We start from the raw sequence: 23,813 nt of genomic DNA, 5'->3' as shown, positions 1-23,813 counted from the left end.
GGAGCTGAACTTTTTTCAAAGTTTAATAAATTCCTCCTAAAGATCTTCAAAAAATATCAGTGGCTAAGTCTATTAAGTAAATATTATATTGACATTATTGTAAATATCCTCTGTTAATAGCTAAAAAATACCTGCCATTTATTTCCATCAGTCACTTTCCATTTGAAAATATGGACCAGCTTCTTTCTAAAGCAACCCATTGTGTATATCTGGATACGGGTGAATATCCATACGATAATTCTAGGAACTCATTAAGTATTCACTAGAAAGCTTTATGCTTGCATTACAATTTTTATATCCATATAAAGTCTTAAGAAGTTGCGCAGAGTAATGGCTGGTGATTAATGCCACTGACTCAGACTTCCTAGTTGATAACAGCTGAAATCTTAACTTGATGTCAGGACCAATGTCTTCTCCTGGGGTCAACTAAACCAACAGAAGATGTTTTCTGCTGTTTGCCTACATAATTGACTCTATGAAAAATTCACTGTGCTTCTTTCTGCTCAAGAACATCCAACTTCCTTCTGTATCCTCAAACAGCTGACACCAAGAAACATTCCTGGAACACATTTAGTCACAATTCTATATAGTCTTCCAAAAAAGTATCCTGCATTTATGTTCTAATTTACTAATTCAAATGCATAATAAGGATTTTGGAGTTGAAATTTAAATACTGAAGGATCTTCATCAGCCACCTGGTAAGATCTCACATTTTTAACCACAACACTCCCATTTATCTATTTTCCAGCGTTAAATATATTGCTTCCTAAGTAGCTGTTTACTTCAGCTTCTTCTCCTATATATATTAGAACCCAAACAAAACTGTCCAACTCAGGTAAGAACAGAAATAAAATTCTAATAGATGTAGTTTGGTCATTCTCCCCCAAGCTTCTCCCTTTCCCCCTTCTTTTCCTCCCTCAAAGTTATTTAACCATATCATAGGAGTATTTCCTTTGGCATCTAATTGTCCACAAAAAATATTCTATTGCTTCATAAACTCCATCACAATGAACATAATCCTTCAGTTAAGTGCCAATTAATTATTAAAAACACTCATTGAGGATTAACAATCATGAAATAGATACAGCTCTATTATGTAGTTGTTAATCCTCAATAAATCTACTTGTAATAGACAGCATTTTAGTATGAGAGCTAGCCTACTTAATCTTATGCTTTATATTTAATTAGATAATTATTGCATGTTAAAAAATACATTCATTAGGTGTAATAACTATGTAATAAGCATACATCTAATGGACAGATTAGTAATCCTCAGAAAAGAGATATTTTTTTTTTTATAATAATCACTTGTATTAGGATCCAAGAGCTACTCTCCAATGCAGCAGCCAGCATGTTACGCCTTCCCTGCCTAGAGAAACGCAGGCCAAAGAAGGGGTTAACACTTTCTGATCCTCTCTTTTTGGCCTGATGGAGAGCATCGGGGAGCCTGAAGAAGTTCTCTTGCCTTCTACTCTCATACTCCCTGGAAACACCTGAGATCATGCCTCTCCAGAAGGGAGTGCAGCCCGTTAAAACATCAACGATGTGACAGTGCCAAAGAGCAGGCTTGTTTTCAAGATAGAGGACTTGGACTGGAAGGTATAAGGGCATGCAAGAAGATAAATACGAGCACAAAGAACTCACTGGGACTGCCAGTCCCTATGGAGTAATGCTGAATGCATATCCAGCTGTACAGAGATGCTTCTTTTCTTGCTATTTAATTTCTTATATACTCTTTCGGTACCTTTTCCAAAAAAAAAAAAAGTTGTGGAGAGACATGCATATCCTGTTGTTCATCTAAAAGCTATCTCCATTTCACCACCAGCCAAAGGGAGATAGGCACGGTGCCTGTTTCTAGGGCTGAAAACATGGGAGCTATTTAGAGCATAGGGATTAAGTTCTGAGTGGCCTTTTTAAGAAGTAAACTTAATAAAATGATCACCAATCATTCTGCTGAAGCTATAAAGGCTACCTCACAAAACAGTAAGAATATAAACTTATGTTCTGCACCTTTGGAAATCTATCAGTTCCAGCTGGTGGTCAGCATCATTACTTAACGAAGGTGACTTGAGAGATGGTGTTTCAGATGACCCTAAAAAATCCCCATCGTCCAATTTCTGTCTTGTCTTTTTCCCTTGCACTTGAATAATGAGCTGATTTTAGTGACTGCTCTCTTTGAAGAGGTGTTAGTTCTTGAACCAATGCCAGTGCATTGCATCTCAAGAATAATAGACCTTGTTTTCTGATGGTATAAGGAATACATCTGTAATTCTGTAAATCTGTGACTGCTTACACTCCCTTCTGGAACTGAAAGTGAGGAAAAAGGAAAGATGGTAGTCAGACAGAATCAAAAAGCACAGATTTTGGCTACTATTTTAAGTCTTGTATTGACACCATAAGTGATCTGTGTTCCTTCTTTAAAGTGAAGCTACAGCAGCTCAAAGTTAACTACAGTATTTTTTATTTTTTAAGTAGTAGTGCCATGGAAGTCCACTTAACTTGGCAACTGTAATTGCTCTTTAATATAAAAACAGAACTGCTCAGGACTATAGCTATGGGATTATACTCACTGGTCCTCTTGTATTTTGATGCAAATATTCATTTTCTCCACTTCACAAACTTTCTAAACTATAATAATTAAAGATCAGTATTAAAAGATGGTAAATATTAAGTGATAATAGACGTAACAGCACATTTTGGTCTCCCAGGACAGCAAATGTTCCAACAAGATCAAAAAATAATTTTGGGAACAATAACCATTGTAAATTCTCCTGATAGCCAAATGACTGGAAAGAAAATTTCTTCTTCGGCAGGACAGAACTATTGTCCTCCCTTAATGTCAAAGGAAGGAACATATCTGTCCACACGGGGAACAGAATTGCATCAGAACACACAGTCTTGCCCTCTTTCTCAAGACTACCTGCATGGTCTGATTAAGATCTAGGTACCCTACTGTAATGCTGCTCAGCACAACACATCACCAAATTATCCCACATTTCCTTTTTTATTTCTTTCCCAAGACAAATTTCTATTTTGAGGATGGTAAAAACAGCAAAAAATCACCCTGAAAAACGTCTGCTTGAGCGACTGTCAGCTTAACACAGCTGTCAAGAAAAGTGAATTTCCCAATCCTACCCAAAGGGGAATTGATACCTAGACCTGTTGTTGCACAGCACCCTGCCTGCCCAGCTGAACAAGTGACTCTGCATGAAGAGCGAGCCCAGGGGAACAGGGGAAACAGGGACAGAAAGAGGAAAGGGGTATAACAGGGTTGGTAGAGAGGCTGGGGGTAAGGGGTGGGGGTGAGGGTGCTCGTGGCCATGGCCATGCCCATGCCGCTGCTCGGGCAGCCCCAACATTCACTGCAAGGGCGGTGCAAGAAGCAGAATTACCTCTGGGAGCAAGGCCAAGCTCACAGCACCCATGTCAGGGTGGAAGGAAGTTGCATTAACCTCTCCTGGCCTCACCAGTGGTAAGTATCACATTAGAGCAAACCCTGTCCTGCTCTGCCTTCTCCCCACAGCGAACTATCTGTAGTTCTTACAAAGGAGGCAAACTCTTTTCAAATGCTTGACAACACACAGAGGACCGTGAACGCTTAAATCCTCAAGTGGCCTAGCAAAAATAAACTAATAAATAAATAAATAAATTACTAAAAGCAACCACCTCTATCCACCCTCCCATCCCCTTCACAGTCACCCCAAAATAAAATTTAAAAAAAACACACACACCAAGAATCATGGCTTGGATACTGCTGATGTAAATGGAGCAGCCTTCCAGTTTCGAGAGGGAGAGAGGAGGACGAGCCCTCCCTTTGGGCAGAGCACCCCAGCCAAGCGGGGCATTGATGTGAGCATTTCCCTCTCCAGAGAGCTGGACCTTGATGTGCCCACGGGAAGAAGACAGGTTGCAAACACTGCTTGTCCCCTCTCTTGTTAACACAAGCCAAGGCACAGCCTCCTCTTCCAGGAGCAGCACAGCACCAGGGGTCCAGAGACAGCTTCTTCAGGTGGCAGTGAGGCCACAGGGTGGGTGCTGGGCTGGGAGCCCTGATGCATCTCGGCACCATCTCCCCCTTCACACAAAAAAGAAGGGAGCTGCTTTGAGATGGGAGCAGAAGGAAAGGGGAGGCTGGCTTATCAGTTACAGCTGTTTGAAAGACCAGTAATTGCAGCTGGGGGTCCTCCGTCTTGTGTCATATGGAGTAGGAAAACGGGTCAGACATAATGCATTTGGTTAAGTATCTAAGCTGAAAAGGTACTATTTTCTTTTAAATTATATAGTCTTTACTGGAAGTAAGGTTACCGGTGCAAGGCTTTCTAGCTTTAAAATGTAACAGGGACATGCCCTCTGAGGGTCAGGCTTTCATTTGCTGATGTTAATTCTCAGCTGCCTGTTATTCGTCCTTCATTGTAGCCTCTGTCTTAGCTGGGCACGCTCCTGATTCCCTGCTATATCCAGACGGTCCATGTAAATAGTGTTTATGTTAAGGAAGTCATGTTCTGTGTGACTGGAGCACATAGAAACTGATGTTGTTGTCACTTTAGATTAAGCTCTCGTTTTAGCAAAGGAGGCAATTGGAGCAGGCAGCTGAGTGGCCGAATGAAATATTCAGCTCATTTCGTTTAAAGCTGCCCCCGTCTCCATTGTTCACGCTGGCAAGGCTGATTAACCCTTGCTGGTGCCTGCACAACAACTGCTCGCTCTCTGTCCCTCCGCTCTGCCCACAGACAAAACTGAGGCCCCAGAACGGTCAGGCAAATTTCAAAGGTCAGCACAATGATATTTGCTGTGTTTTCTCCAATTAGTCAACTTTAAGGAAAACGAAAATTAACTCTTCAGACTCCCACCACTTCATAGAGAAGAGAAACAATACTTAGCCATGGTCAAGGGTATTCCAAGTACTTCCTGCAGGCAAGAACACAGCTCCCATTAACCATAGTTCGGCACTTAATCCCTCACACCTTTGGGAGTCCTTCTAACCTTGAGTTAACCCCAGGCATTTTATGAACTTCACTTCTGGAGAATTACTCCCACCCCCCCAAAACTAACGATAGCAAAGATCATGCCAAAGTCAACGCTATGCCTAGGTAAGGAAGGGAAAGCAATGGCTAACACTGCTCCAAGTGTTCAGCTGTTACTGATGCGTGCAGGCAGTCCATGGCTATCTAGAGCACTGCAGCCCAAGGCTTCAGACTGCTGCCATAGGGCAGCTTGCCTGCAGCTATTCAGAAACCTACTTTGTAAATGCCTTGGCCGCAGTGCTACCGCTGCGCTGGGCCAAGCACCGCCTTCAGCGCTTTGCGATGGTGAACGGTTCTTACAGGAGAAACAGCAAGCCCTCAAGCAGGTAGTGCCTCGTGCCTCAAAACCGGAGAGAGGCATCGATCAACTAGTCTTCCCTTGGCTTGGCTTCCTGCAAGGCTGTTTATAGAAAGGCCCAGCAGTGTTTCACGATGCACTCTTGCAGATCAAGCTCTGCGCCACGAAAGGGCTGGGTGCTCCCAAGAGCTCAGCACCAGCAGCTCCCACCAGTGGGCCAAGGTTACTCAGAGCAGCACAGAACTAGGATCAAGAGGCACGGTGTTCTCGGTAAAAGTATCGGTAGCAGCCCAAAATACTGTGAGAGCTGTAAAAAGTAGTACTATTATGTAACCGCAATATTGAGGGTAATAACATTTTGTTTTTAATGACGTTCTTTGTTATTTTAAGACAACAGCTTAGGCACAGGTGACAAGTTTTCTTACAATCACAGTGACAAGCACTATACCAATTTCTCCCTTTGATCTGTGTTTTTGTGCTAAATTGCCCAAATAAAAATTGCATCTATTAAAAGTATCTGTAGTAATGCAAACTACAGCTATACCGACAGAAGACAGCCAACAAAGTAATTTCACTCTGGAGAAGAGCAGAGGTCACAATTTAATATCTTACCCACACACCCCAGGATACTAGATTGTACATAGATATTTGTCTTTATCTACAACAAAGGTAGTTCTTAGGATACAACAGAATTGGGAAGTACTGATAAATGGATAAACCCTGTAAAGTAATATTTATATTACCTAAATGACTAATTTCAAATAGCCTTGCAGCTACATTTTACTATGACATTTTACAGCATAGTTCATATGAGAATATTCTGTAAGAGCACTTACACTAATACTCTCTACTTGCATATATAGGATGAAGTGCCAGCTTCATTGTAATGATTTCAACAGAGTCAAAATCTCATCAATTGCATGTCTGCTTCACTAGTTATCTGAATAAATATGCAGCTATCTACAAATGGCTCATGAATGCAGCTAATAGTAAGTTAATAGGAGAACATAAACATTAAACATGATATCTTGAATGTAATTGTACAAACAGTTTAATTCTGAGCATTTTTTTCCCTCCCTCAATTTGCTATCTTGGAGAGTATATTTGCTATCTTGAAAAGTATACTTACCTGACTCCAATACTCTCTGCTTAAAGTTAAGGCCCAATTCTAGAAGATCCTTGGATGTTATACCTAAGGGTCTGAATTGCTTCAAATATAATATACATCCATCACGATGAAACAATGAAGTCCTACACACTATAACAAGCTCTATTTCTTTAAAGCTAACCTCAGCAGCAGTGAACGAAATACTCCTTTTAGCAATTTTTTTTGATACTTTTCTGAACAAGAAGTCACGCAAGTAGCACACAGATGTAGTTCAGCTCTTATAATCAGTCTCAATGTGAGTGGTTGGAAAACCAAGTTTATTTTATGCACAAACATATTTTAGACCTATGCACTGGGAACAGTGAAGTGCTTGACATCTGGAGTTCAGCACTGCTGAATTGCAGCACGCACACATTATGCTCATCTGCATAAATGTCTATTTTCAAAATCACCATGGCTCATAAATGCCCTCGGTCCTTCTGCTAGTTTAAAATCATCACTTCTTTGAACTATTAGAATAAAGCTCAACAGGTAAGTCACGTCCAAAACTCAGTTTAGGAAGTAGCATGGTTCCCATGGTTCCATATTTTCCCCTCTCCTCTCATTTTTTTTTTTTTAACTGAAAGCAAAACACACACAAAAAAAAAAAAAAAAAAAAAAAAAAACAGATCCAATTACCATGATACCTGACCCACCCACATCTCTGAAAGGAGCATCAGGATGGGTCACTGTGGAGATGGATGGTCACTGCGGGGGGTGGGAGGGGAGCTCTTGCAGAAAGCATGGCTAATTCAGTAGGTCACACTCTTCCCACTGGGTTGCATGGAGTCAGGCAGCGTGGCCACACAGTGCTGCAGACAGAGGTGTTCGGTTCGGTATGAGAGTCTCAGAGGTCCTAAGGGCTGTGGTCATTAAAACCGCGGCACCTTTTGAAGGAATTGAGTTATTAACCTCGGTGACCCCAGACAAATTTAAACCTGACTAACTGCAGATTTCTCTGAGGAATCAAGGCACGTGTTTGTAAATTGCTTGGATATTCACTGTGATGAAAGATGTTACATAAATGACAGTTATTAATATAATAGTGGCAAATGGGTCAGGAGAAAGATTTCAGTACTGATTTAGGCTGTTTTTTCTACCTAGTATCAAATATTGGTCAAGGCCTATATACTGATGTTTTGCAAGAGTCAAATACAATATTCACCCTTCCTAAACCTCAAATCCAAACTGCTTTGTAAGTTGTTTCTCTGCCTTGAAGAAAACCGTGGAGGAAAACCTTCTAAGAAAGTTCAAATAAAAATGGTACTAATTCCCTATATAAGGAGCAGGCTGAGATTAAGGTTTTGAGTTTGGACTATAATACTGTCGTCTACTGAACTGCTGCCAAGAGATCCCCCAGGAACATTGGTAAAGTCATTTTGCCCAAAGCAAAGAAAATGGGACACCAGGGAATGCATGGTACCCCCACTGCTCAGAAAGACACTGTGAAGAAATAAATTAGACTAACATTTACTGAAAGAAAAATGGATAAAAGCAACCTGAAATATATATCACAAATTAAGTTTCCCGTTTACAGACTAACTAGGGATCTTGTGACCCTGCAGAGCATCCCACAGCAGTACGTGGAGATGCAACAGGAGAAGCTCCCCATCTGAATTCACTGATCTTTAACAAAGATCATAGCTGTTACACCATGAAGTTATCAGCTTCATTAAGACTGTTGCTTGGCCAAGTCCAACAACTATATATAAACATGCGTACATGAACATATGCATCCACAGACACATAGGCTGACTTCCCTGCAATCCAAAGCACACAGCAATCATTTACAGATTATGAACAGGCATCGCTTCCCCCCACCACTATTCAGAGGCAGCCCTCTTCTAAAATAGACCATAACAGCCCAGCAACAGCACCACTTCACAACAAGAAATGAAGTGGAATTACTCCCAGATTTGAAGTCAGAGAAGATATCAAAAGTAAACAGTATGTAATTACCCAAATGGCAATTTGCCAGAACACAACGCAAATTGCCTGAGCCAGTGGCTCCCAATTCAGAGGTAGAGGCCTTGACAACTGGGGTCACAAGCCTAACCAAAATTAAATCAAGAAAGCTCAGCTCACAAGCAGCAGTGTGACTCCTGGGCCCAGCAGCAGGGTCAATGGGGGAAAACTCTGGAAGCTGTTTAAAGGTAAAGGTCTGGATCTTTGTGGATTCAAAGCACTTCACATAGCTTGTGAGAAATACAGCAGTAACTGGTTATACAGGCAGAGAGTGCATCTTTGTTCATGCTTCTCTTAGAGTAGTTATCCAAAACGACCTGCAGTCTGGCAACAGTTGAAAGATGCACTTTATGGGAAGATGGGGAGTTCAAAATCAGATACTGCAAGAGTGATTCTCACTTTTCAAATTGAGAAAGTGAACTCCCAGGAGATTGTAGTACTGCTGATACTATTAACCCCTTCAACAGTCATGCTATGTCCCTCAGGTTCCTCCCATGTTAAAAAAAATAAATAAATAAAATAATAATAATACTAACATGCCTATGCCCAGAGAGAGGGTTATTTTAAACAACCTGTGGTTAGCCCCATTCCAGCCACAGAAAGATGGCGTGGTGTGTTTTTCTATTTATTGTATTTCTTAGTAAGCCATGCAAGAAAGAAAGATGCACTTCAAACAGATGTTCCAGGTGAGCTTAAGCAATTTTGTCGGTCAGAAACAAAATCTTATGCTCCTAAAATCAGAGATCCTGAAGAGCAGTCCCAGAATTGTGCAACTATAGTCAAGCTTTAAAGCAGTATATCAAGGTGTAAGGAAATTTAAGGCATACAGGAGCAGTTCTACAGAAAATTTCATTAAGGCTTCAGCAACATTTAGGTGTATCCAGGCCAAATTTAGAGTGAACTAAGGTCAATTTATGGTTTTTGGTGGAAACTATGCAAAACATAGTGGTTTCAGCTGAGTTTCACTTGGGGGTTTGGGTTTTATTCACAGCCTGAATGCTAAGGGGAACTAAAGGGACATGAAACTATGCAGCGTGAAACTGAAATAAGTTTTGCATGAACACTTAGAAGAAGGAATCAGTTTCATGAAGTGGGGAGAAGGACAAAAGCCCCAACCAACGAACAGACCTGGGGCTTAAAAAATCACTATACTTACAATGCTAATTCTAATTTTCACTCTCACCACTATCCCTGGAGTCATTCCTCATACTTTGTCCAATTCCGACAAATTTGAGGTTGAGAGATTACATTTCATTCATGAAGCTTTCCAGAGCTTTAGTTGTAAGGACATTATCCCATATCATCCATAAATATTTTCAATCGGACACTGAGAATAAAATAACATTTTATTTACTCGGGTTAATTCTACAAATACTTATACGCCTTTACATATCTCTTTCCTTTGAGATGTATCAGTATTATCATCCTTGACTACACATAAAAACAATGCATCATGAATCTATAATAACATCTTCATTTGTTTTGCAGCATGGATTTTTGTCTGGTTAAATGTCTAAATTACTCCCACTTATAGGTTATCCACATATGGACTGAGAGCTGAACCCATTTGAGAATTAGCTTTTAACAGCTGACCTGGTGCCTCAGCAAGTGTTTTGCACAGTCCCCTGGGAAAAAGCATGATGATAAGCAAGCCTGGAATCACAAACCTTACACCAGAAGAGGCCAACTGTGCTAACACTTCTCACACAGTGAGTTCAACTGCCCTACTGCTGCAACACTGCTCAGCGGCCAAGTAATAGAATAGCATTAAATATTATTTGCAGAGAGAGCCATCTGCCTGTCATCACACAAGAGGGTGAAATCACCTACTAGTAAGTGAGAAGGGAAAGGGCGACAGAGTTTAAAACGAGAAATATTAAAGGGAGACAAGAGAGGAAAGCCAGCAAAAAGTAAAGCAAAAATGAATTACTTAAACTTGAATCTCAGCTTACTATTAACACCATGTCCCATATAATTACAGGGTTTCCCCACTACCCTCACACTAACTGCAACTACATTCTTATAAATTGCTATGCTACATAAAATACTGTGTATTTTTAATGTCCCTGTAGTACCTGAGCAATTATATGCATTATAGTTCTGTATTTTCACATCATTGAGGAATGATGGCTTCAATTCACCACCTCTGTGCTGATGACTCCCACATCTCATTCCCAACCAATCTTGTTCTATCTAAACACACATTTCAGCCACTTTTGCTTCATCTTACAACTGTTAAAACCTTTTTCCGTCTGTTACTGAAGACTCAACAGCAGTGACTTCAGACATTGATGGGACAGCATTTTTTTTTGCACTTGCCTTTAAAAGAGAGACTATAAAATACCTAATAGAATCGCTGGAGAGCTCCAGTTAAAGGTATTAGAAAAGACCATAAAGTTCTATGCTTGGTATGTGGACTCCTCAACAACTGATTTAGAAAAACTCATCACGGGTTTTAACATAAAAACAATGAGATGCCACCCATTCCGCGTGAAAGCTGAAACTGCCAACAAGTTCAGACTGTTACACACCAACACCATGTTTGCATCTCCTAGCAGTGATGGTCATCAAATGGTATACAACAGCCTTAAGAGAACAACAGTAAATTAAAACAAGAAATAGCAATAAACGGAACTACCTGCATAGGTCCTGAAGCCTTCTTCTATGCTGCCTTGCATATTCCCCTCCCAACTCCCCAGGGCACACACCCCCTCAAAGAGCTCACTTGCCATAGGGCAAGCTTTTCGTGATTCCCCACCCACTCTGGAGGTTCAGTCTCATCTAGCTCAGGTATCAGCACTTAGCCCACTCAGGAGTTTGTAACTGCTTTCCTTGCCCTCAGTTTTCCCCAGGCTTGCAGAGGTAGGTGGTGGTTTGCAGAAGGACACTGGGAAGAGGTGGAGTTAAAAGCAGTGAGGGTGCAGCCAGTTGTTGAAGTGTAGGGCAACCCGAGGCAGACGTAAAATTAAATTGTCCCTCCTTCCCTCTCTTGCTGACTTGTGAGCATGAGGCCCCAGTCAGAGCAGTAACAGCAACTTCGTAGAGGAAACGCAACCTTGATGTAGAGGTTTGAATGCCTTGTATGGGTGGGATGTCCCAGCAAACCATTTGGCTCCTCTCGCAGCCCTGTGCTAGGGCTCCAAGGATGTATCACACACAGTGTGGCAGAGCCAGAAGGTGTTCCTATCTAACTAGTTATCCCATAGGTCTTTCACACCATGGAACATACTGGCAGTACTAACCAAAACATGCTCAAATTTCGTTTCCTTTCTAAGGAATGCTTATTTTGTTCACTCATCAGTTCTGTGATGCACAGCTTTCTTGAGGAGTTCACCCTGTTCTCAACCTGTAACTGTGAGAGAAGAACAAACAGTAGAGGCTTGGAGATTTTGTTCACATGGGTATAAAGAGAGAATTTAAGCTTCACAAGTCTTATCTAAATGGCCCAAAACTCCTTCTGGAGAGAAGGGAGAAAGAAACCTAAAACTCCCTGGACTTTCACACCAGTTTTCCAGCACTCCCGTCTGTTACACAGACTAGACATTTTGCAGATTTCTTTGAGAACTTCCTGGCAACCACCAGCAATCACCAGGGCAGGACGCATATGTGTTAAACTGAAATCTTAAACAGATTCATTTTTTTTTGAGCTTCAAATATTTTTTTTTTTTTTTTTTTTTTTTTTTTTTACTGCGAATTCTGCAAAATGGTTTAGTATTATTTCATTTCATTTCAACTAGTTCAACCACAACCCTCCTTAGGAGCAATGGTAAAGTAAAGTCTTAGGGTTTGCCAAAGGGATAAAAGGATGTTTTACATGGCCCTTCCATGAAGAACTTGCACAGGTCTTTTTTTCCAGATGTCTTGTTATCTCTATTGTGGGGAATTGTCTTTCACAGGATATTGTTGCAACTCCGATGTAGACCCAGCTCCCAACTTTTTTTCAGGTACACCCAGCTAACTAGAGGGGCTCTTCCTAATTACTAAGTCAAACAACCTGGGGTCCATGAGGTCAATGGCTCAGTTTGTTCCAGAGCTGTTAATCAAGCAAGAAGTAATACACTGAGCACAGGAGAAACTGTCAGTTAAGAGTCAATAAAAAGACTTCATCTCTTTGTGAATCCCAAATAGCTTAACTGCTTCCTCTTGGATGGATGGCAGGTACCATGAAACATGTAAGCGTGACCCCACATCACTGTTAATGCATATGTAGTCAGTTGTTTTTATCTCCAGGGACATTATAGAATTTCCTAGCTTTCACCAAGCTTTCCCCTTTACAAATGATACTGGTAGCATATGCCTTGGGGGAGTTATGATGGTGTGAGATATGGACTGGCAGTAACTTGTATTGCATAAATGCCCTCCCCTCTCATAGGCAGTAACTCACTGCTGCTGCTTTTATTTCTGTATAGAAGGCCACAAGTAATATGAAATACTTTAGCACTGCAAGACATAGAGGGTTATCAAAGTGCATTTTTGTAAAATTATGCAGCATCATTAATAAACATGCTATTAATTCATGAAACCAATCACCATAAAAGCCCTGATTAATTTATGTTTATTAATCAATAAGTGTATCGTCAGTATGCTGATGTTCACTCCATAATATAAGTAGGTAAATAATGAGGTAATATCGCTTACTTTACGTATGAGGTAGGTAAATTTTAGGTATGATTACATCTCACTTGTACTAAAGACAGAAAATAAGAAGAGATAAAGCTGTTTGCAGAAAATCCACAGAGGAAGCTGCGGCCTCGTAAGAAGTCAGGTGTTAATTCTGAGTCCATACTGGTTGACCATACTCCTCTACCTTTCTTGGGAGTCTCATGTTAAAAAAAAAAAAAACAAGAAAGATCTGCAAGTGTTAAAACTAAGTATAATTATAAATAGGCTCCGATATAGAGTGGGAAAGCAGTGAACCAAAAAGGGAGAAAGCAAGAATCACCATGCAAGAATCACCACATCTTCACAGGAAAGAAGACCAAGGAGGCAATACAAAAGACTTTGAGATGGAGTAACACACTATAATTACCTGAAATCCAATGCTAAATCTTGTGTTGCTTTCCCGAGTATTTGCTGACAGAAGTCATATTCTGGATTGGTGCAGTGACACATCTGTACAGCCGATACAAACTGAAAACTGGGAGCACTGAAGTCAGTGGGAGTTACCAGTGTTCAGCACCTCCTAGGGGATGTGTGCTCTGCAATCAGAAGTGTGACTGCAGCATGTTTAGGCACAACTGTGCAAGTTGGAATCCTCAGTTAACCACAACAGTCACAGTGCAGCAATACAGACTTCGGAAAGACTTTATGAGCACATTTTTTCCTACAAACAAAACTTCTATGAATATTATGCATTACAGAGAAACTAATACTCACATTGAAACAAGGAAAGTCCCATCAGCAGCACAATCTTAAATATTACCTCTAACAACCAGGGACAGAGCAAATGCCACCAGGCCTCTGGCGGATCCAGTAAAATCTACCAGAGGTTCAGCCGTAGAAATGCAGATGCTGAGTACTCCTCAATTCTTTTTCAAGGCCAGAAAATGGCCAATAAGTAAACTTTCATAACTAATGGAAATCAAGAACATTATAACAAGCTGTTCAATAATTCTTTGCTAAAGGGAAAAAAGGATAAAAATGATTTATGTATATTCCCTGTGATCATGCCATAAAATTCTCTGGCAAAATACACAAATCATTTTTTTTTTTTTTTTAAAAAAAAGAGGGGACAAAAAGATAATAATCATAGTTATTTGATCTAATTATTCCTAAAGGAACCCATAAGAGACTAGAAAATATACAAAAAAAAACACCACTCCTGGTCTGCTACCAGGGGAGAACAAAAAACACTGTAGGAGGAAACATAGGTGAAAAAATAATGAAATTAGCATCTCCAAATTGTTTAAAAAAGGATCTTCAGCCTAAAGAGAATCGACAGCATAGCTTTAAGGATAGATAAATGGCTGCCTCAAGGATCTGTCTTACCTCCTTTTTTTTTTTTTTAAGTAATACCTTAATTTGCATAGTAATAACCCAATTATTGTAAGATTAGGTGACAGAAATCTCATTATTACTGTTCCTACAAAACAGTCGATATTCCATTCAGTACCTTTTAATGTTACACACCTTAAAACATAATTATTCCAATATACGCTCATTCATCTTTAATGCAATTTCTTCAATAATAATAAAAAAGACTCTTCCTGTAATTGTTAGGGGTTTTTTTGGTTGAATATATTAGTGTTAAAACATGATTTTTCTCATTCAGGCTGCTATAGAAACAAGCAAAGCCAACCAACTGCTTAGGGGCACGCTCCCTCCCCTCTTCCCAAGAGGGAGTCCACCAAGAGGCCTAAAGCACATATGTTAAAATATGTTGCAACAACTCTCTCTCTCCATCTCCCCCACTCCCTGCTTCTTCCCACGCTGAGAGCTGGTCATAAGACAAGCTTGCAAACAAAATCAAATATATATTAGCATCAGGCTTCTGAGAGTTATTTGTGTTTAGGGTTTGCTGTTACGGAGAGAGGGGGAAGGGTTGTGGTTTTAGGGCTGAGGGAAGCAGAAATCAGAGCAGGCACACAGAGACACAGGGTTTACCTGCCACAGGCTTTCTCAGTTTCAATTACAAAGATAATAAATGTGATAAGTGGTCAGTTACCAGATTAGGAGCAGAAAGGAAGTGGGGGAAGAAGATAGGACTGGCTCCAGCAGAAGAACACAGCACCACACATGTTACGCTTCAAAAGGATGTCATAAACTGTTTAGAGAGAGGAAATAGGAGCTACTCTTTTGCCAATGTCACTTATCTCTGTGTATGCAAGGTGAGGCTACGGGCCCTGTTACAGGCAAGATTTCTGTACCTCTGCTTCAAACCCAAGAGAGACTGGAAGTAACAGAGAGCTGTCGCCTCCGGGTGTGTGGCTGGAGCCCACAGGAAATCAGCTGGTGCTCCAGCCCAGTGCTCAGCGACCAGTGCATTTCCAAGCCCCTAAGGAGGCCAGGCAGGAGAGGGCTGCACACAGCAACTTTGCTCATGGAGGGAGTCCCACTTCTGACCTTCCCTGAGCGTGCAGGGGGCACTGTGGGAAAAGCTGGTGGAAGCTGATCCTTGCACAACCACGTGTGTTCAGTTTGCTGCTTTTTGGAGTACCGCTAACCCCATCATCGCTAAGAGTGGCAAATACAAGATGTGATTTCACGTGGGTTATTTGCTGTTTAATTTTTATGAAAGCCTTCTCTCAAAGTGGCATTGAGGAGAAATAATTTGGCCAAGTTCTGATTTCTGAAGTCCTGTACAAATGCTGAGCTATTGCAAAAGGCAAATTTGTGTGTAGCTGGAAACCATCACGAGGTAGAAGAGTTCCAGGACTTTTGTAGGGTTGGAAATGCAGTCTGTTGATAGTGGGGGCTAGGCACCCACCTCCCAGCCCCAGTCACAACAGGGCTAAATGCAAATGAGAACTGCTGGGCGGCCTCTGCACCCTGTGCTGGATTTTGCAGAAGGGGGAAATATCACACGCCAGCACACACATCTGAAGGGGAAATGAGCATCCCTGGCGCTGCCCACATGCCTGCATGGAAGACAAGCTCCAGTGCAGAATATTTGGACCTTTTTTTGTGAAGATTTTGACCACTTGCCTAATAGTTCTGTTTTTGATAACTTTCCAATTATACCACATTCCACAGACAGCAAATTAAAATGACTGTTTTCAGAAAAAAAAAAAAAAGCAGCGAATATGCTAATGATTTTTCCTTACATTCTTATCATCTCATTTCATGTATTTAAACAGAAAACCTTGTGAATCTTGCTATAAAAATTATCAACAAAGACGAAACAGCCTTCCATCTTACACCAAAACTTGGAGGGCTGAGCTTATACCATCCTGACCCAATCTGACTGAAATTGAAAACTTTTCCTCTTCCATTAATAGCTTTTCCAATTCAGCAGTTCAAAGCTGCAATCCCTCACAGCCTATGCAAGGATTTGGGATCATTTTATAAATCTGTGTGGCAAATGAACATGAAAGAGAAACTCTCCTTATGGCTGGGAACTATCCTTTCAGGGGAAAAATGTTATTAGCTTTTTAGAGAGCATTTGCAAGGGTAATTTGCACTACAGCATCTCTTTTTATTGGCCTTGCAAGCAAGTGTTGAAACAATTTGTCTTATCATATGTGTTCACTTTGAATAGGGACCTCAAGTGAAATGCTGTTCTTGAAATAGGGAACGATGGGTTCAAAAACCAAAACTAAAAAAGGTTTATAGTATGGCAATAATTTATTTCAACAAAGAAATATTGAAAGTGAAGGAGGAAAGGAAAAAAGAAAAATAAATGAAAAAGGAAAGGAAAAGCTTCTGATTAAGTCTGTCATAACTTAAGGCAGCTATGCCAAAGCTCCCAGTTTGGTCCAGCAATTTCACAGGTATTATAACAGGAGGGTAAATCACTACTCCTGGGTGTCATTTGTATTTCATTACTTCTTAAGAGTCCTCAGCCAAAACCAGATCTCCACCATGTGAGACTCTGCACAAACAATAAAGAAACACCACCACCCACAGACAACTCACAATGTATAGCTGTAAATCAGGATTATCATCACCTGTAAAGGCCAGCAGCACAGGATGGAGGGTTTGATTTAAGGAGCACAGAGGTCAGTGGAAATCTTTCAATTCTTTCAGTGTGCTTTGACTCATGGAAGAAGCAAAGCTCCAGATCATGCCTGAAAAAAATAATCCGTTCTCTTCCACTGAAGCCTCCAAGTCATCCCACCTTTCTCTGCGGGACAGTTCTTTGGCACAGATGACTCTGAGCAAAGGGAACTTATCTCTTTTATGCCATGGCAGAACAGAATGCAGGCTGGGGATCTCTAATTCTGACAGTGGCACTCCATTCTGCCAGGGCAAACAAATAACTTCCATTCTAAGGGAGGAAAAAGATATTCTGTAGATGACTGGGACACAACACCACATTTGCAGTGAAGTTACATCATTTGAAGTGGAAAACCAGGGAAAGTACTATCTTCCAAATAAAATCAGTAACAAAAAAGGCTATGAAGTGTAACAAGAAATAATAAAATCAAAGGTCACAAGTTACATATGTTTCTAGTGCTGATTCTTCCCTACAGCAAAAATTCAATTTACAGATGACAGCCCTGCAAGGCAGTTTGCTGGTGTAGATATCTTCCCCTTCTACTGCAGTTCAAGGGATTCCCAATGGGTGTAAGAGTCTGCTCCTCACCGCCTAAAATGATATACTTGCTCAGCCGCTGCAACTCTTCCGTCTCCTATCTCTGCTGTGTTTGCTAGACTAAGCAGAATCTACCCATCAATAGTACTTACTCCAACTTCTTCAGTTAAATAGATTTTAATTGAAAATGCTTTTAATGGAAACAGGCTAGTTTCACTAACAAAACTGCACAAGTCTGGAATACCTCAGTTGAAGGATACAGAAAAAGTCATCCCCCAAACACCCCACAGGCCAGAAAGCTGGATGTTCACCCAAGCTCTGAGTTCAAACCCATGCTTCAAATCAGAGCTCTGAACTGAAATTCCACATGTCTGAAGGGAGTACCTTAACCTCGGGGCTATGAACTACTCTGGAGCGCTGTCTTTCTCTCAAGGTTAGAGTTGATTTCTGGGAGGGCGGACTTTTTTTTAAAGTGAAAATTTCTGAAAGCTTCCCTTTTCATTTTGAATCAGAAAAAGACAAGAACAGAGGTCTGATTTTGAAAGGTTATTGAAAAATACTATGGGCCAGCACTTCAACTTTCACAAATCAACGTGCTGGCATTTAAATCAGGGTAAACCTCTTGACTTGACTAGCTTTCAGCTTGACCCAACAGAAACAGAAATGATGTAAGCCTTTTATGTTCAATGAAAACTAAGAAGTGAATCTGATGAACAGAAGAGAACAATTTATTTCTCAAAAATCCTTGCTCTACTGAAGAAAAAGGCAAAAAGTATATTCCTTGGAAAAAAAACACACATTCAATTCTTTAAAACATTTGTCCATGCAAAGCTATGGGCACAAGTCCCGTATCCTTAGCTAAATTTTCACTGGTTTGTAAGAGATTTCTGTGATACCTTTCCCACACCTATGAGGACATTTTACTGCATGAATGCTGCATATATTAAAACAAGCCAAAGTCTCCTTCACTTGATCATGACAGAACTGCCACTTATTGACTCACAGTCATAAGGTAAGCCTATTTGGCCTACTCTCATCAGCTTAGAAGGCAATATATTTTGTAATAAGACTGTCATCCATATGAACTTCAGAGGTATAACTTGTCTCTTTTGAACTGTGCCATATAGAAAAAAATACTGAAATAAACCAGAACCTGCACAGGTATCAGTACAGGAAAAGGAAGACTGACTCATTTAAATAAATAACCAAACCAATCTCAAATCACAGACTCTATACAATTCTTGGTGATGCTTTGGTCAGAACTATGCACCATCATAAACTGTACAAAGCAATTTCTGGCAACTTTCAGCAGCAATATAACCCCAAAGCTTACTTCCGATTCATGTAACAAGTCAAAACAAAGCATTGAAGCACATGACTACATTTTTAACCAAGCCTGGGATATACTAAGGTACGTGCAGGAACTATTTCTTTCCTTCTATCATGGGTATAATCAAGACTTGATATCTGGCTGCTCTGCAGTGCTCTGTCATGTTTCTAAATTAAGATGCAGTTTATGATATAGATGTTGCTACCATACATGAGTCCATTTGCTTGCTGCCAATATAACATACTTTTAAAATATTGTATTAGTACTTAATTGCAACATAAATAGGCCCATATTCAGCAAGAGCCTAGCTTTAAACATCTGAATAAGAGCTCAAGAGCTCACTGAAGTCCTTAAAGGTAGCCAGGTGTTTAAGTACTAAGTTGAATCAGGGCCAAAGTCAGAATAAGTGCTGACATGCTATAATATAAAGGTTTAGTATCAAATGAATAATAAGGCCAATACAAAGCTCATTTGGCTGAATTTCGCTGTCATTAAACTACACACAAACATAGTTCCTGGAGATACCTGATCTAACAGAACTCTAAGGTCAAGTAGAATGATCGCTCCCATCTATGTCAATGTGAAAACAAAATTATTGGTTTGTGAATACAAAAGTTCACTCAAGTGCAAAATTGTTTGAGATAGATTTGTCCGCACACATAACAGGAACTTAAATCTTTATCTAGAAATCTGAATAAAATAAAGCTACCTATGACCCTGACAGATCTGTGATAAAAAGTATAGAAGAATTCATAAAATCCTATTTAGCACTTCATTTAAAACTGCAAATGACTTGATAATGATCTGGGTATCTTTCTACTGTATCTCCCTTTTCAGAGGACTTCATTACAAGGAAGAAAAATCCTTCTTCCTTAAATGTTTCAAAGAAAACTGAATGCTGATAGAGGAACATGAGCTCTGACTTTTTTGAATGTCCATGCCATTTGTGAGATGTGTTTAATATCAACACTCTTTACATTTAGCTGCTGATATGTGGCAAGAATACTAGAAATGTAGGTCTGCATCACATGAAGACCAAGTCATGGACGTATATTCTTACCAGTGTGTTGCTTATGGTAGAGTCTGGGGAGTCTGCCATCATATAATGTGTCACTTTATATAAAATAAGTCTGGGAATTATTGAAGTCATTGTCATTTCATATCACAAAAATATCAATGTTAAATGTGCCTTTAAAACATTTATCAGTCACGTGTGTCAAGAAGCAAGAGATGAGGAATATTTCATGTGAGTAAAATGCAGATAAGTTAACTTGACAAGAACATGTATTCACTTAAGGATGGGATATGTCCCTCTTGGCATGGACATCATACTGTGCAGAATCTCCAAGAATTTAATTAGAGCTTGTAATATAGTAATTAACTACTGTATATTGAAACCTCTTTTTTTTTCCAGTAGTGCATATGGATTATTATCATGAAAATTATCATGATGGAAGAAAGCAATGGCACTAGAAAACAAAAGCTACTGTCAATCTACAGCCATTATAAAGTGTATGGTGGGCTTTCTCATCTCTCTGTCCTACCACTGACCTCACCTTGCACCTGACTTCTTATGGCACCTTCTCTGAATTACATAAATCATGCATTAAATAATATTTCTTTTTGATAGCTCTCAAAAAATAATTCCACCTCCTTAAAGAAAATATAATAGCTGCTTCAAAAAGTCAATAGGGTACATTCTCCCAGCCTTTAAATAGATATTTTCCACAACTTGTTAACCATAAGTATTATTGTTTTTATGCAGAAAATAAAAATTCATTCCAAACCTTGGTCCATACATAAAATCAGACACTTGGAATCATTGAAAATGCTTCCTTTTATAATATACTTCTCTTAGAACTTTGTTTGGGGGCTTCTACATGTAGCAGTCTTAGTCTTCCACACATAGCATTATAAAGTATATACAGCATTGAGATTTACTAAGTAATCCAGACCAAATCAGGAAGTGGGAGTAGGCCTAAGCAGTGTTCCTACCTCCACCATCTATTCTCATGCTGAAACCAGAGCCTAGTACAATAAAAAGGGAGAAACTGTTCAACCACATGTGGCATATGCTCCCACAGGCATGTTTCCTGAAGCAGGAGAGAGGACAGGGCAGATCTGACAAGGTGATAGGCTTATCTCCCCTGTGAATCTACATTTGAACTCTGAATCTTGGAGATCTGTAGGTTCAGCTCTGATCCCCCAATCAACTAGCAAATCCTGAACCTAATCCTTTACTAAGAACTCTTCAAAATTTCTTGTTTATAAAAATGATATCAGGATTCAATGGACACGGAATAAAAACATACACATATATTATTTCAGCTTGATCTTTGTTTGGGTGAGTGATCTTAACCACTTTTGTTGTCATTTCTCCACCCATAAAATAGCAATAATAGTAACTTACCTCTTTGATAAAGTACTTTGAAATCTGTGAGTAAAAAGCACTATGTAAAAAGCTGAATTTCATAATTAGGTGTTATTATAGTCTAAGTAGTATTTGGCAAAAAATAAAGAGAATATAAAAGCATCCAAGCTCTGATTTATTGTTCCTTAGTTCCTGGGGGTAGTCTTTCAGACTATCTTCGCCTTCTTCACTCAGCTGTAGTAAGCTTAAACCCAGCATTGGAGAAAATGAATGTTAATATGCCCCGGATAAAGGCACCTCCCAAGCATTTGCAGACATGATGGTGAGACAAACTTACCACAGCTTCATGGTTTACCATGTGCCAACTGAGCCGTAACTTCCTGTGGGGATGCTCTCAGGCTATTGCAACTGCCTTGGAAAATCTTTACACTGTGGTAACTCGATCACTTGGAAAAAGTAGCTTCTGCCCCAGTTTCCAATGCCAGAATTGTCATTGATTGTAGAGACTTAATTCACAGTTGTTCTGGGATGGACGCGCTTCAGCTTCTACTTGTCCTTTGAAATGAAGTCAGGACAGGCTTTTTGTTGGTAGGTGAAGAGTTAAAACCAAAATGCCCACCCCATGTCCCCATACTGCTTCCCAGGACCCTCTGGACATCTGCCTGAGCCTTGGATGCCCACTCCCACCCCACAGCCACTGAGAGGTCTCCTCAAGGTCTGCAGGGTGGTTCAGGCCCCTGCACTCCCCCAAACAGGTCTTCACACAATCAAGGAGGGAAGGAGCAAAGCCATCAGGGACATATCAGCTGGAGCAGACATCTGCAGCCATCTGGCCCCACCCTGACCAGCAAATAGGGGCCAGGGCTGCTCTTTGGTTAGTGGCCTTGTGGCTAAATGCTCCTTCCTGCCCCTGAACATGGCATTCTCACCAGGAGCAGTGTCTGGCCTGCCTGCGGTAACTGCCAAACTACTTCTAAGCCATGTTGGTATAAAGACTGTTGAGCCTAGGCCAAAACTATGGCACCGACTGCTCCAACAGTGTGCACAGAAAGCAGCATGCAGGGGCAGACTGGGTGGCTGTGGCACAGCTCTGGGGGATGCAGGGACCACCATGCCAGCCGCTGGGTCACGGGTGGCTTTGAAACATGTACATGAAGAAAGCTGAGGGTGTTTGGAAGGACTTGCTACTAATGTCACCTCACCTCCATCTCACACATCAAACCTCATCTCAGATGACCAGGAGGAGCCTCACTCTTATGACCTTGTCCTTCCAAAATTCCAATTGTTTGATCTCTTGGTGACTTGGTTCCACCTCCCCGTCTTCCTCTTTAAGTGCAGTCAATGACATTTATTGAGTCCAGCAAAGGGCCCCGCAGCCTACAGACCAGAAGTATTTCAGTGCAGGACCTGGGAAAGGGTAGCATGTATAGAGGGCTCTGGAGAAACCTCTACTCTGCACACTATTAGCTGGCCAATCCATCATCAGAAGGTATCACCTAAACCCTGCCTTTGAGACTTCTCTGTCCACTCCTTTGGTCCTCTGGAGGACAACAAGGACATCCCATCCTCAGAGATTAGTGCTTCACGTAACTTGGCTGACTTGGGTCACAACTCTCCCAGGTCTGTGTTGTAATCCTTCAGCTAATGCAATGGCACAGTGGCCTTCCCACCCCCAATATAATCCAAGTTTCTTCCATGTCAGGAGGAAAAAAAAAAAAAAAAAAAAAAAAAAAAGCCCCCCAAGAAGGTACAAGAAGGTAATTTATTTCTGATGTTTCCTTCAAGGATCACAACCACAGCCGCTCCCTCTCCTTCACATCAAAAGATAATCCTCCCACCTCCTCCTTGTACACATTCAAGTTCTCCAGCCTCTTCCTCATTACATAAGGAACATGCATAATCCTTCTCCTCCCACAGAACATCTCGAAGAACACAATCCTCCTCCTCCCCCTCAGTTGCATGAAGTTTAATCCCAACACTGATAACACTACTGGCTCAATAGCCATCAGCACAGTGAGAAGAAAAGGAACAAAGTACAAACTCCGTACTGGCTTAGACTTTATCCTCATATGCGTGATGACTTGTTTTCTACTCAGCCTTCATATTCTGCTTCACACCTGCAATTAAAAACGGCTTTTCTGTATGAATTCTGCCTTTTTCTTTTTTTCTTTTTGTATTTAGTGAGGGATGAGAGAAAAACTGGGTGGTGTTCTTTTATTAGTGAATAGAAGATTTTGTTTTGTTTTTTTTCAGTGGCATTTTATGGTCGTATTTTACAGACAAGTTCATGGTAAGTTCAGAGGAAAGAAATTTTCAAAGAAAGTCTAGCACAAAGGATTGTGGGGAATGATATGGAAAGTTGACAAAACGATGATAAACAATGAAAAAAAAAGAAATAATTAACTGGGTTGAAGCACTGCATCAGTATTTATCACATTGTTAACTTTTCTTAGGAAAAATGCTTTATTGTCTGCAGTTTTAGAAA

The 23,813-nt window shown here is 40.4% G+C and overlaps 1 protein-coding gene across 14 annotated transcripts in view; it reads right to left on the bottom strand.

Annotated features, from left to right (window-relative positions):
• SOX5 (SRY-box transcription factor 5) overlaps nucleotides 1-23,813 on the bottom strand; it is a 650,695-nt gene that overhangs the window by 548,837 nt on the left and 78,045 nt on the right. For 5 of the 14 annotated variants that reach the window (XM_084509197.1, XM_084509196.1, XM_084509194.1 and 2 more), the window contains one exon: nucleotides 21,666-21,883. The exons of 8 other annotated variants lie outside the window; for them this stretch is intronic. The gene's annotated coding sequence lies outside the window, so the exon portion shown is untranslated. Of the gene's footprint in view, nucleotides 1-21,665; nucleotides 21,884-22,530; nucleotides 22,547-23,813 lie in introns of those variants that run through there. One more of the 14 variants, XM_084509195.1, reaches the window with a different exon arrangement.

Source organism: Aythya ferina (assembly GCF_964211825.1).
Source record: "Aythya ferina genome assembly, chromosome: 1".
NCBI classification, from domain to species: Eukaryota; Metazoa; Chordata; class Aves; order Anseriformes; family Anatidae; genus Aythya; species Aythya ferina.
This window is presented reverse-complemented; position numbering and strand designations above follow the sequence as displayed.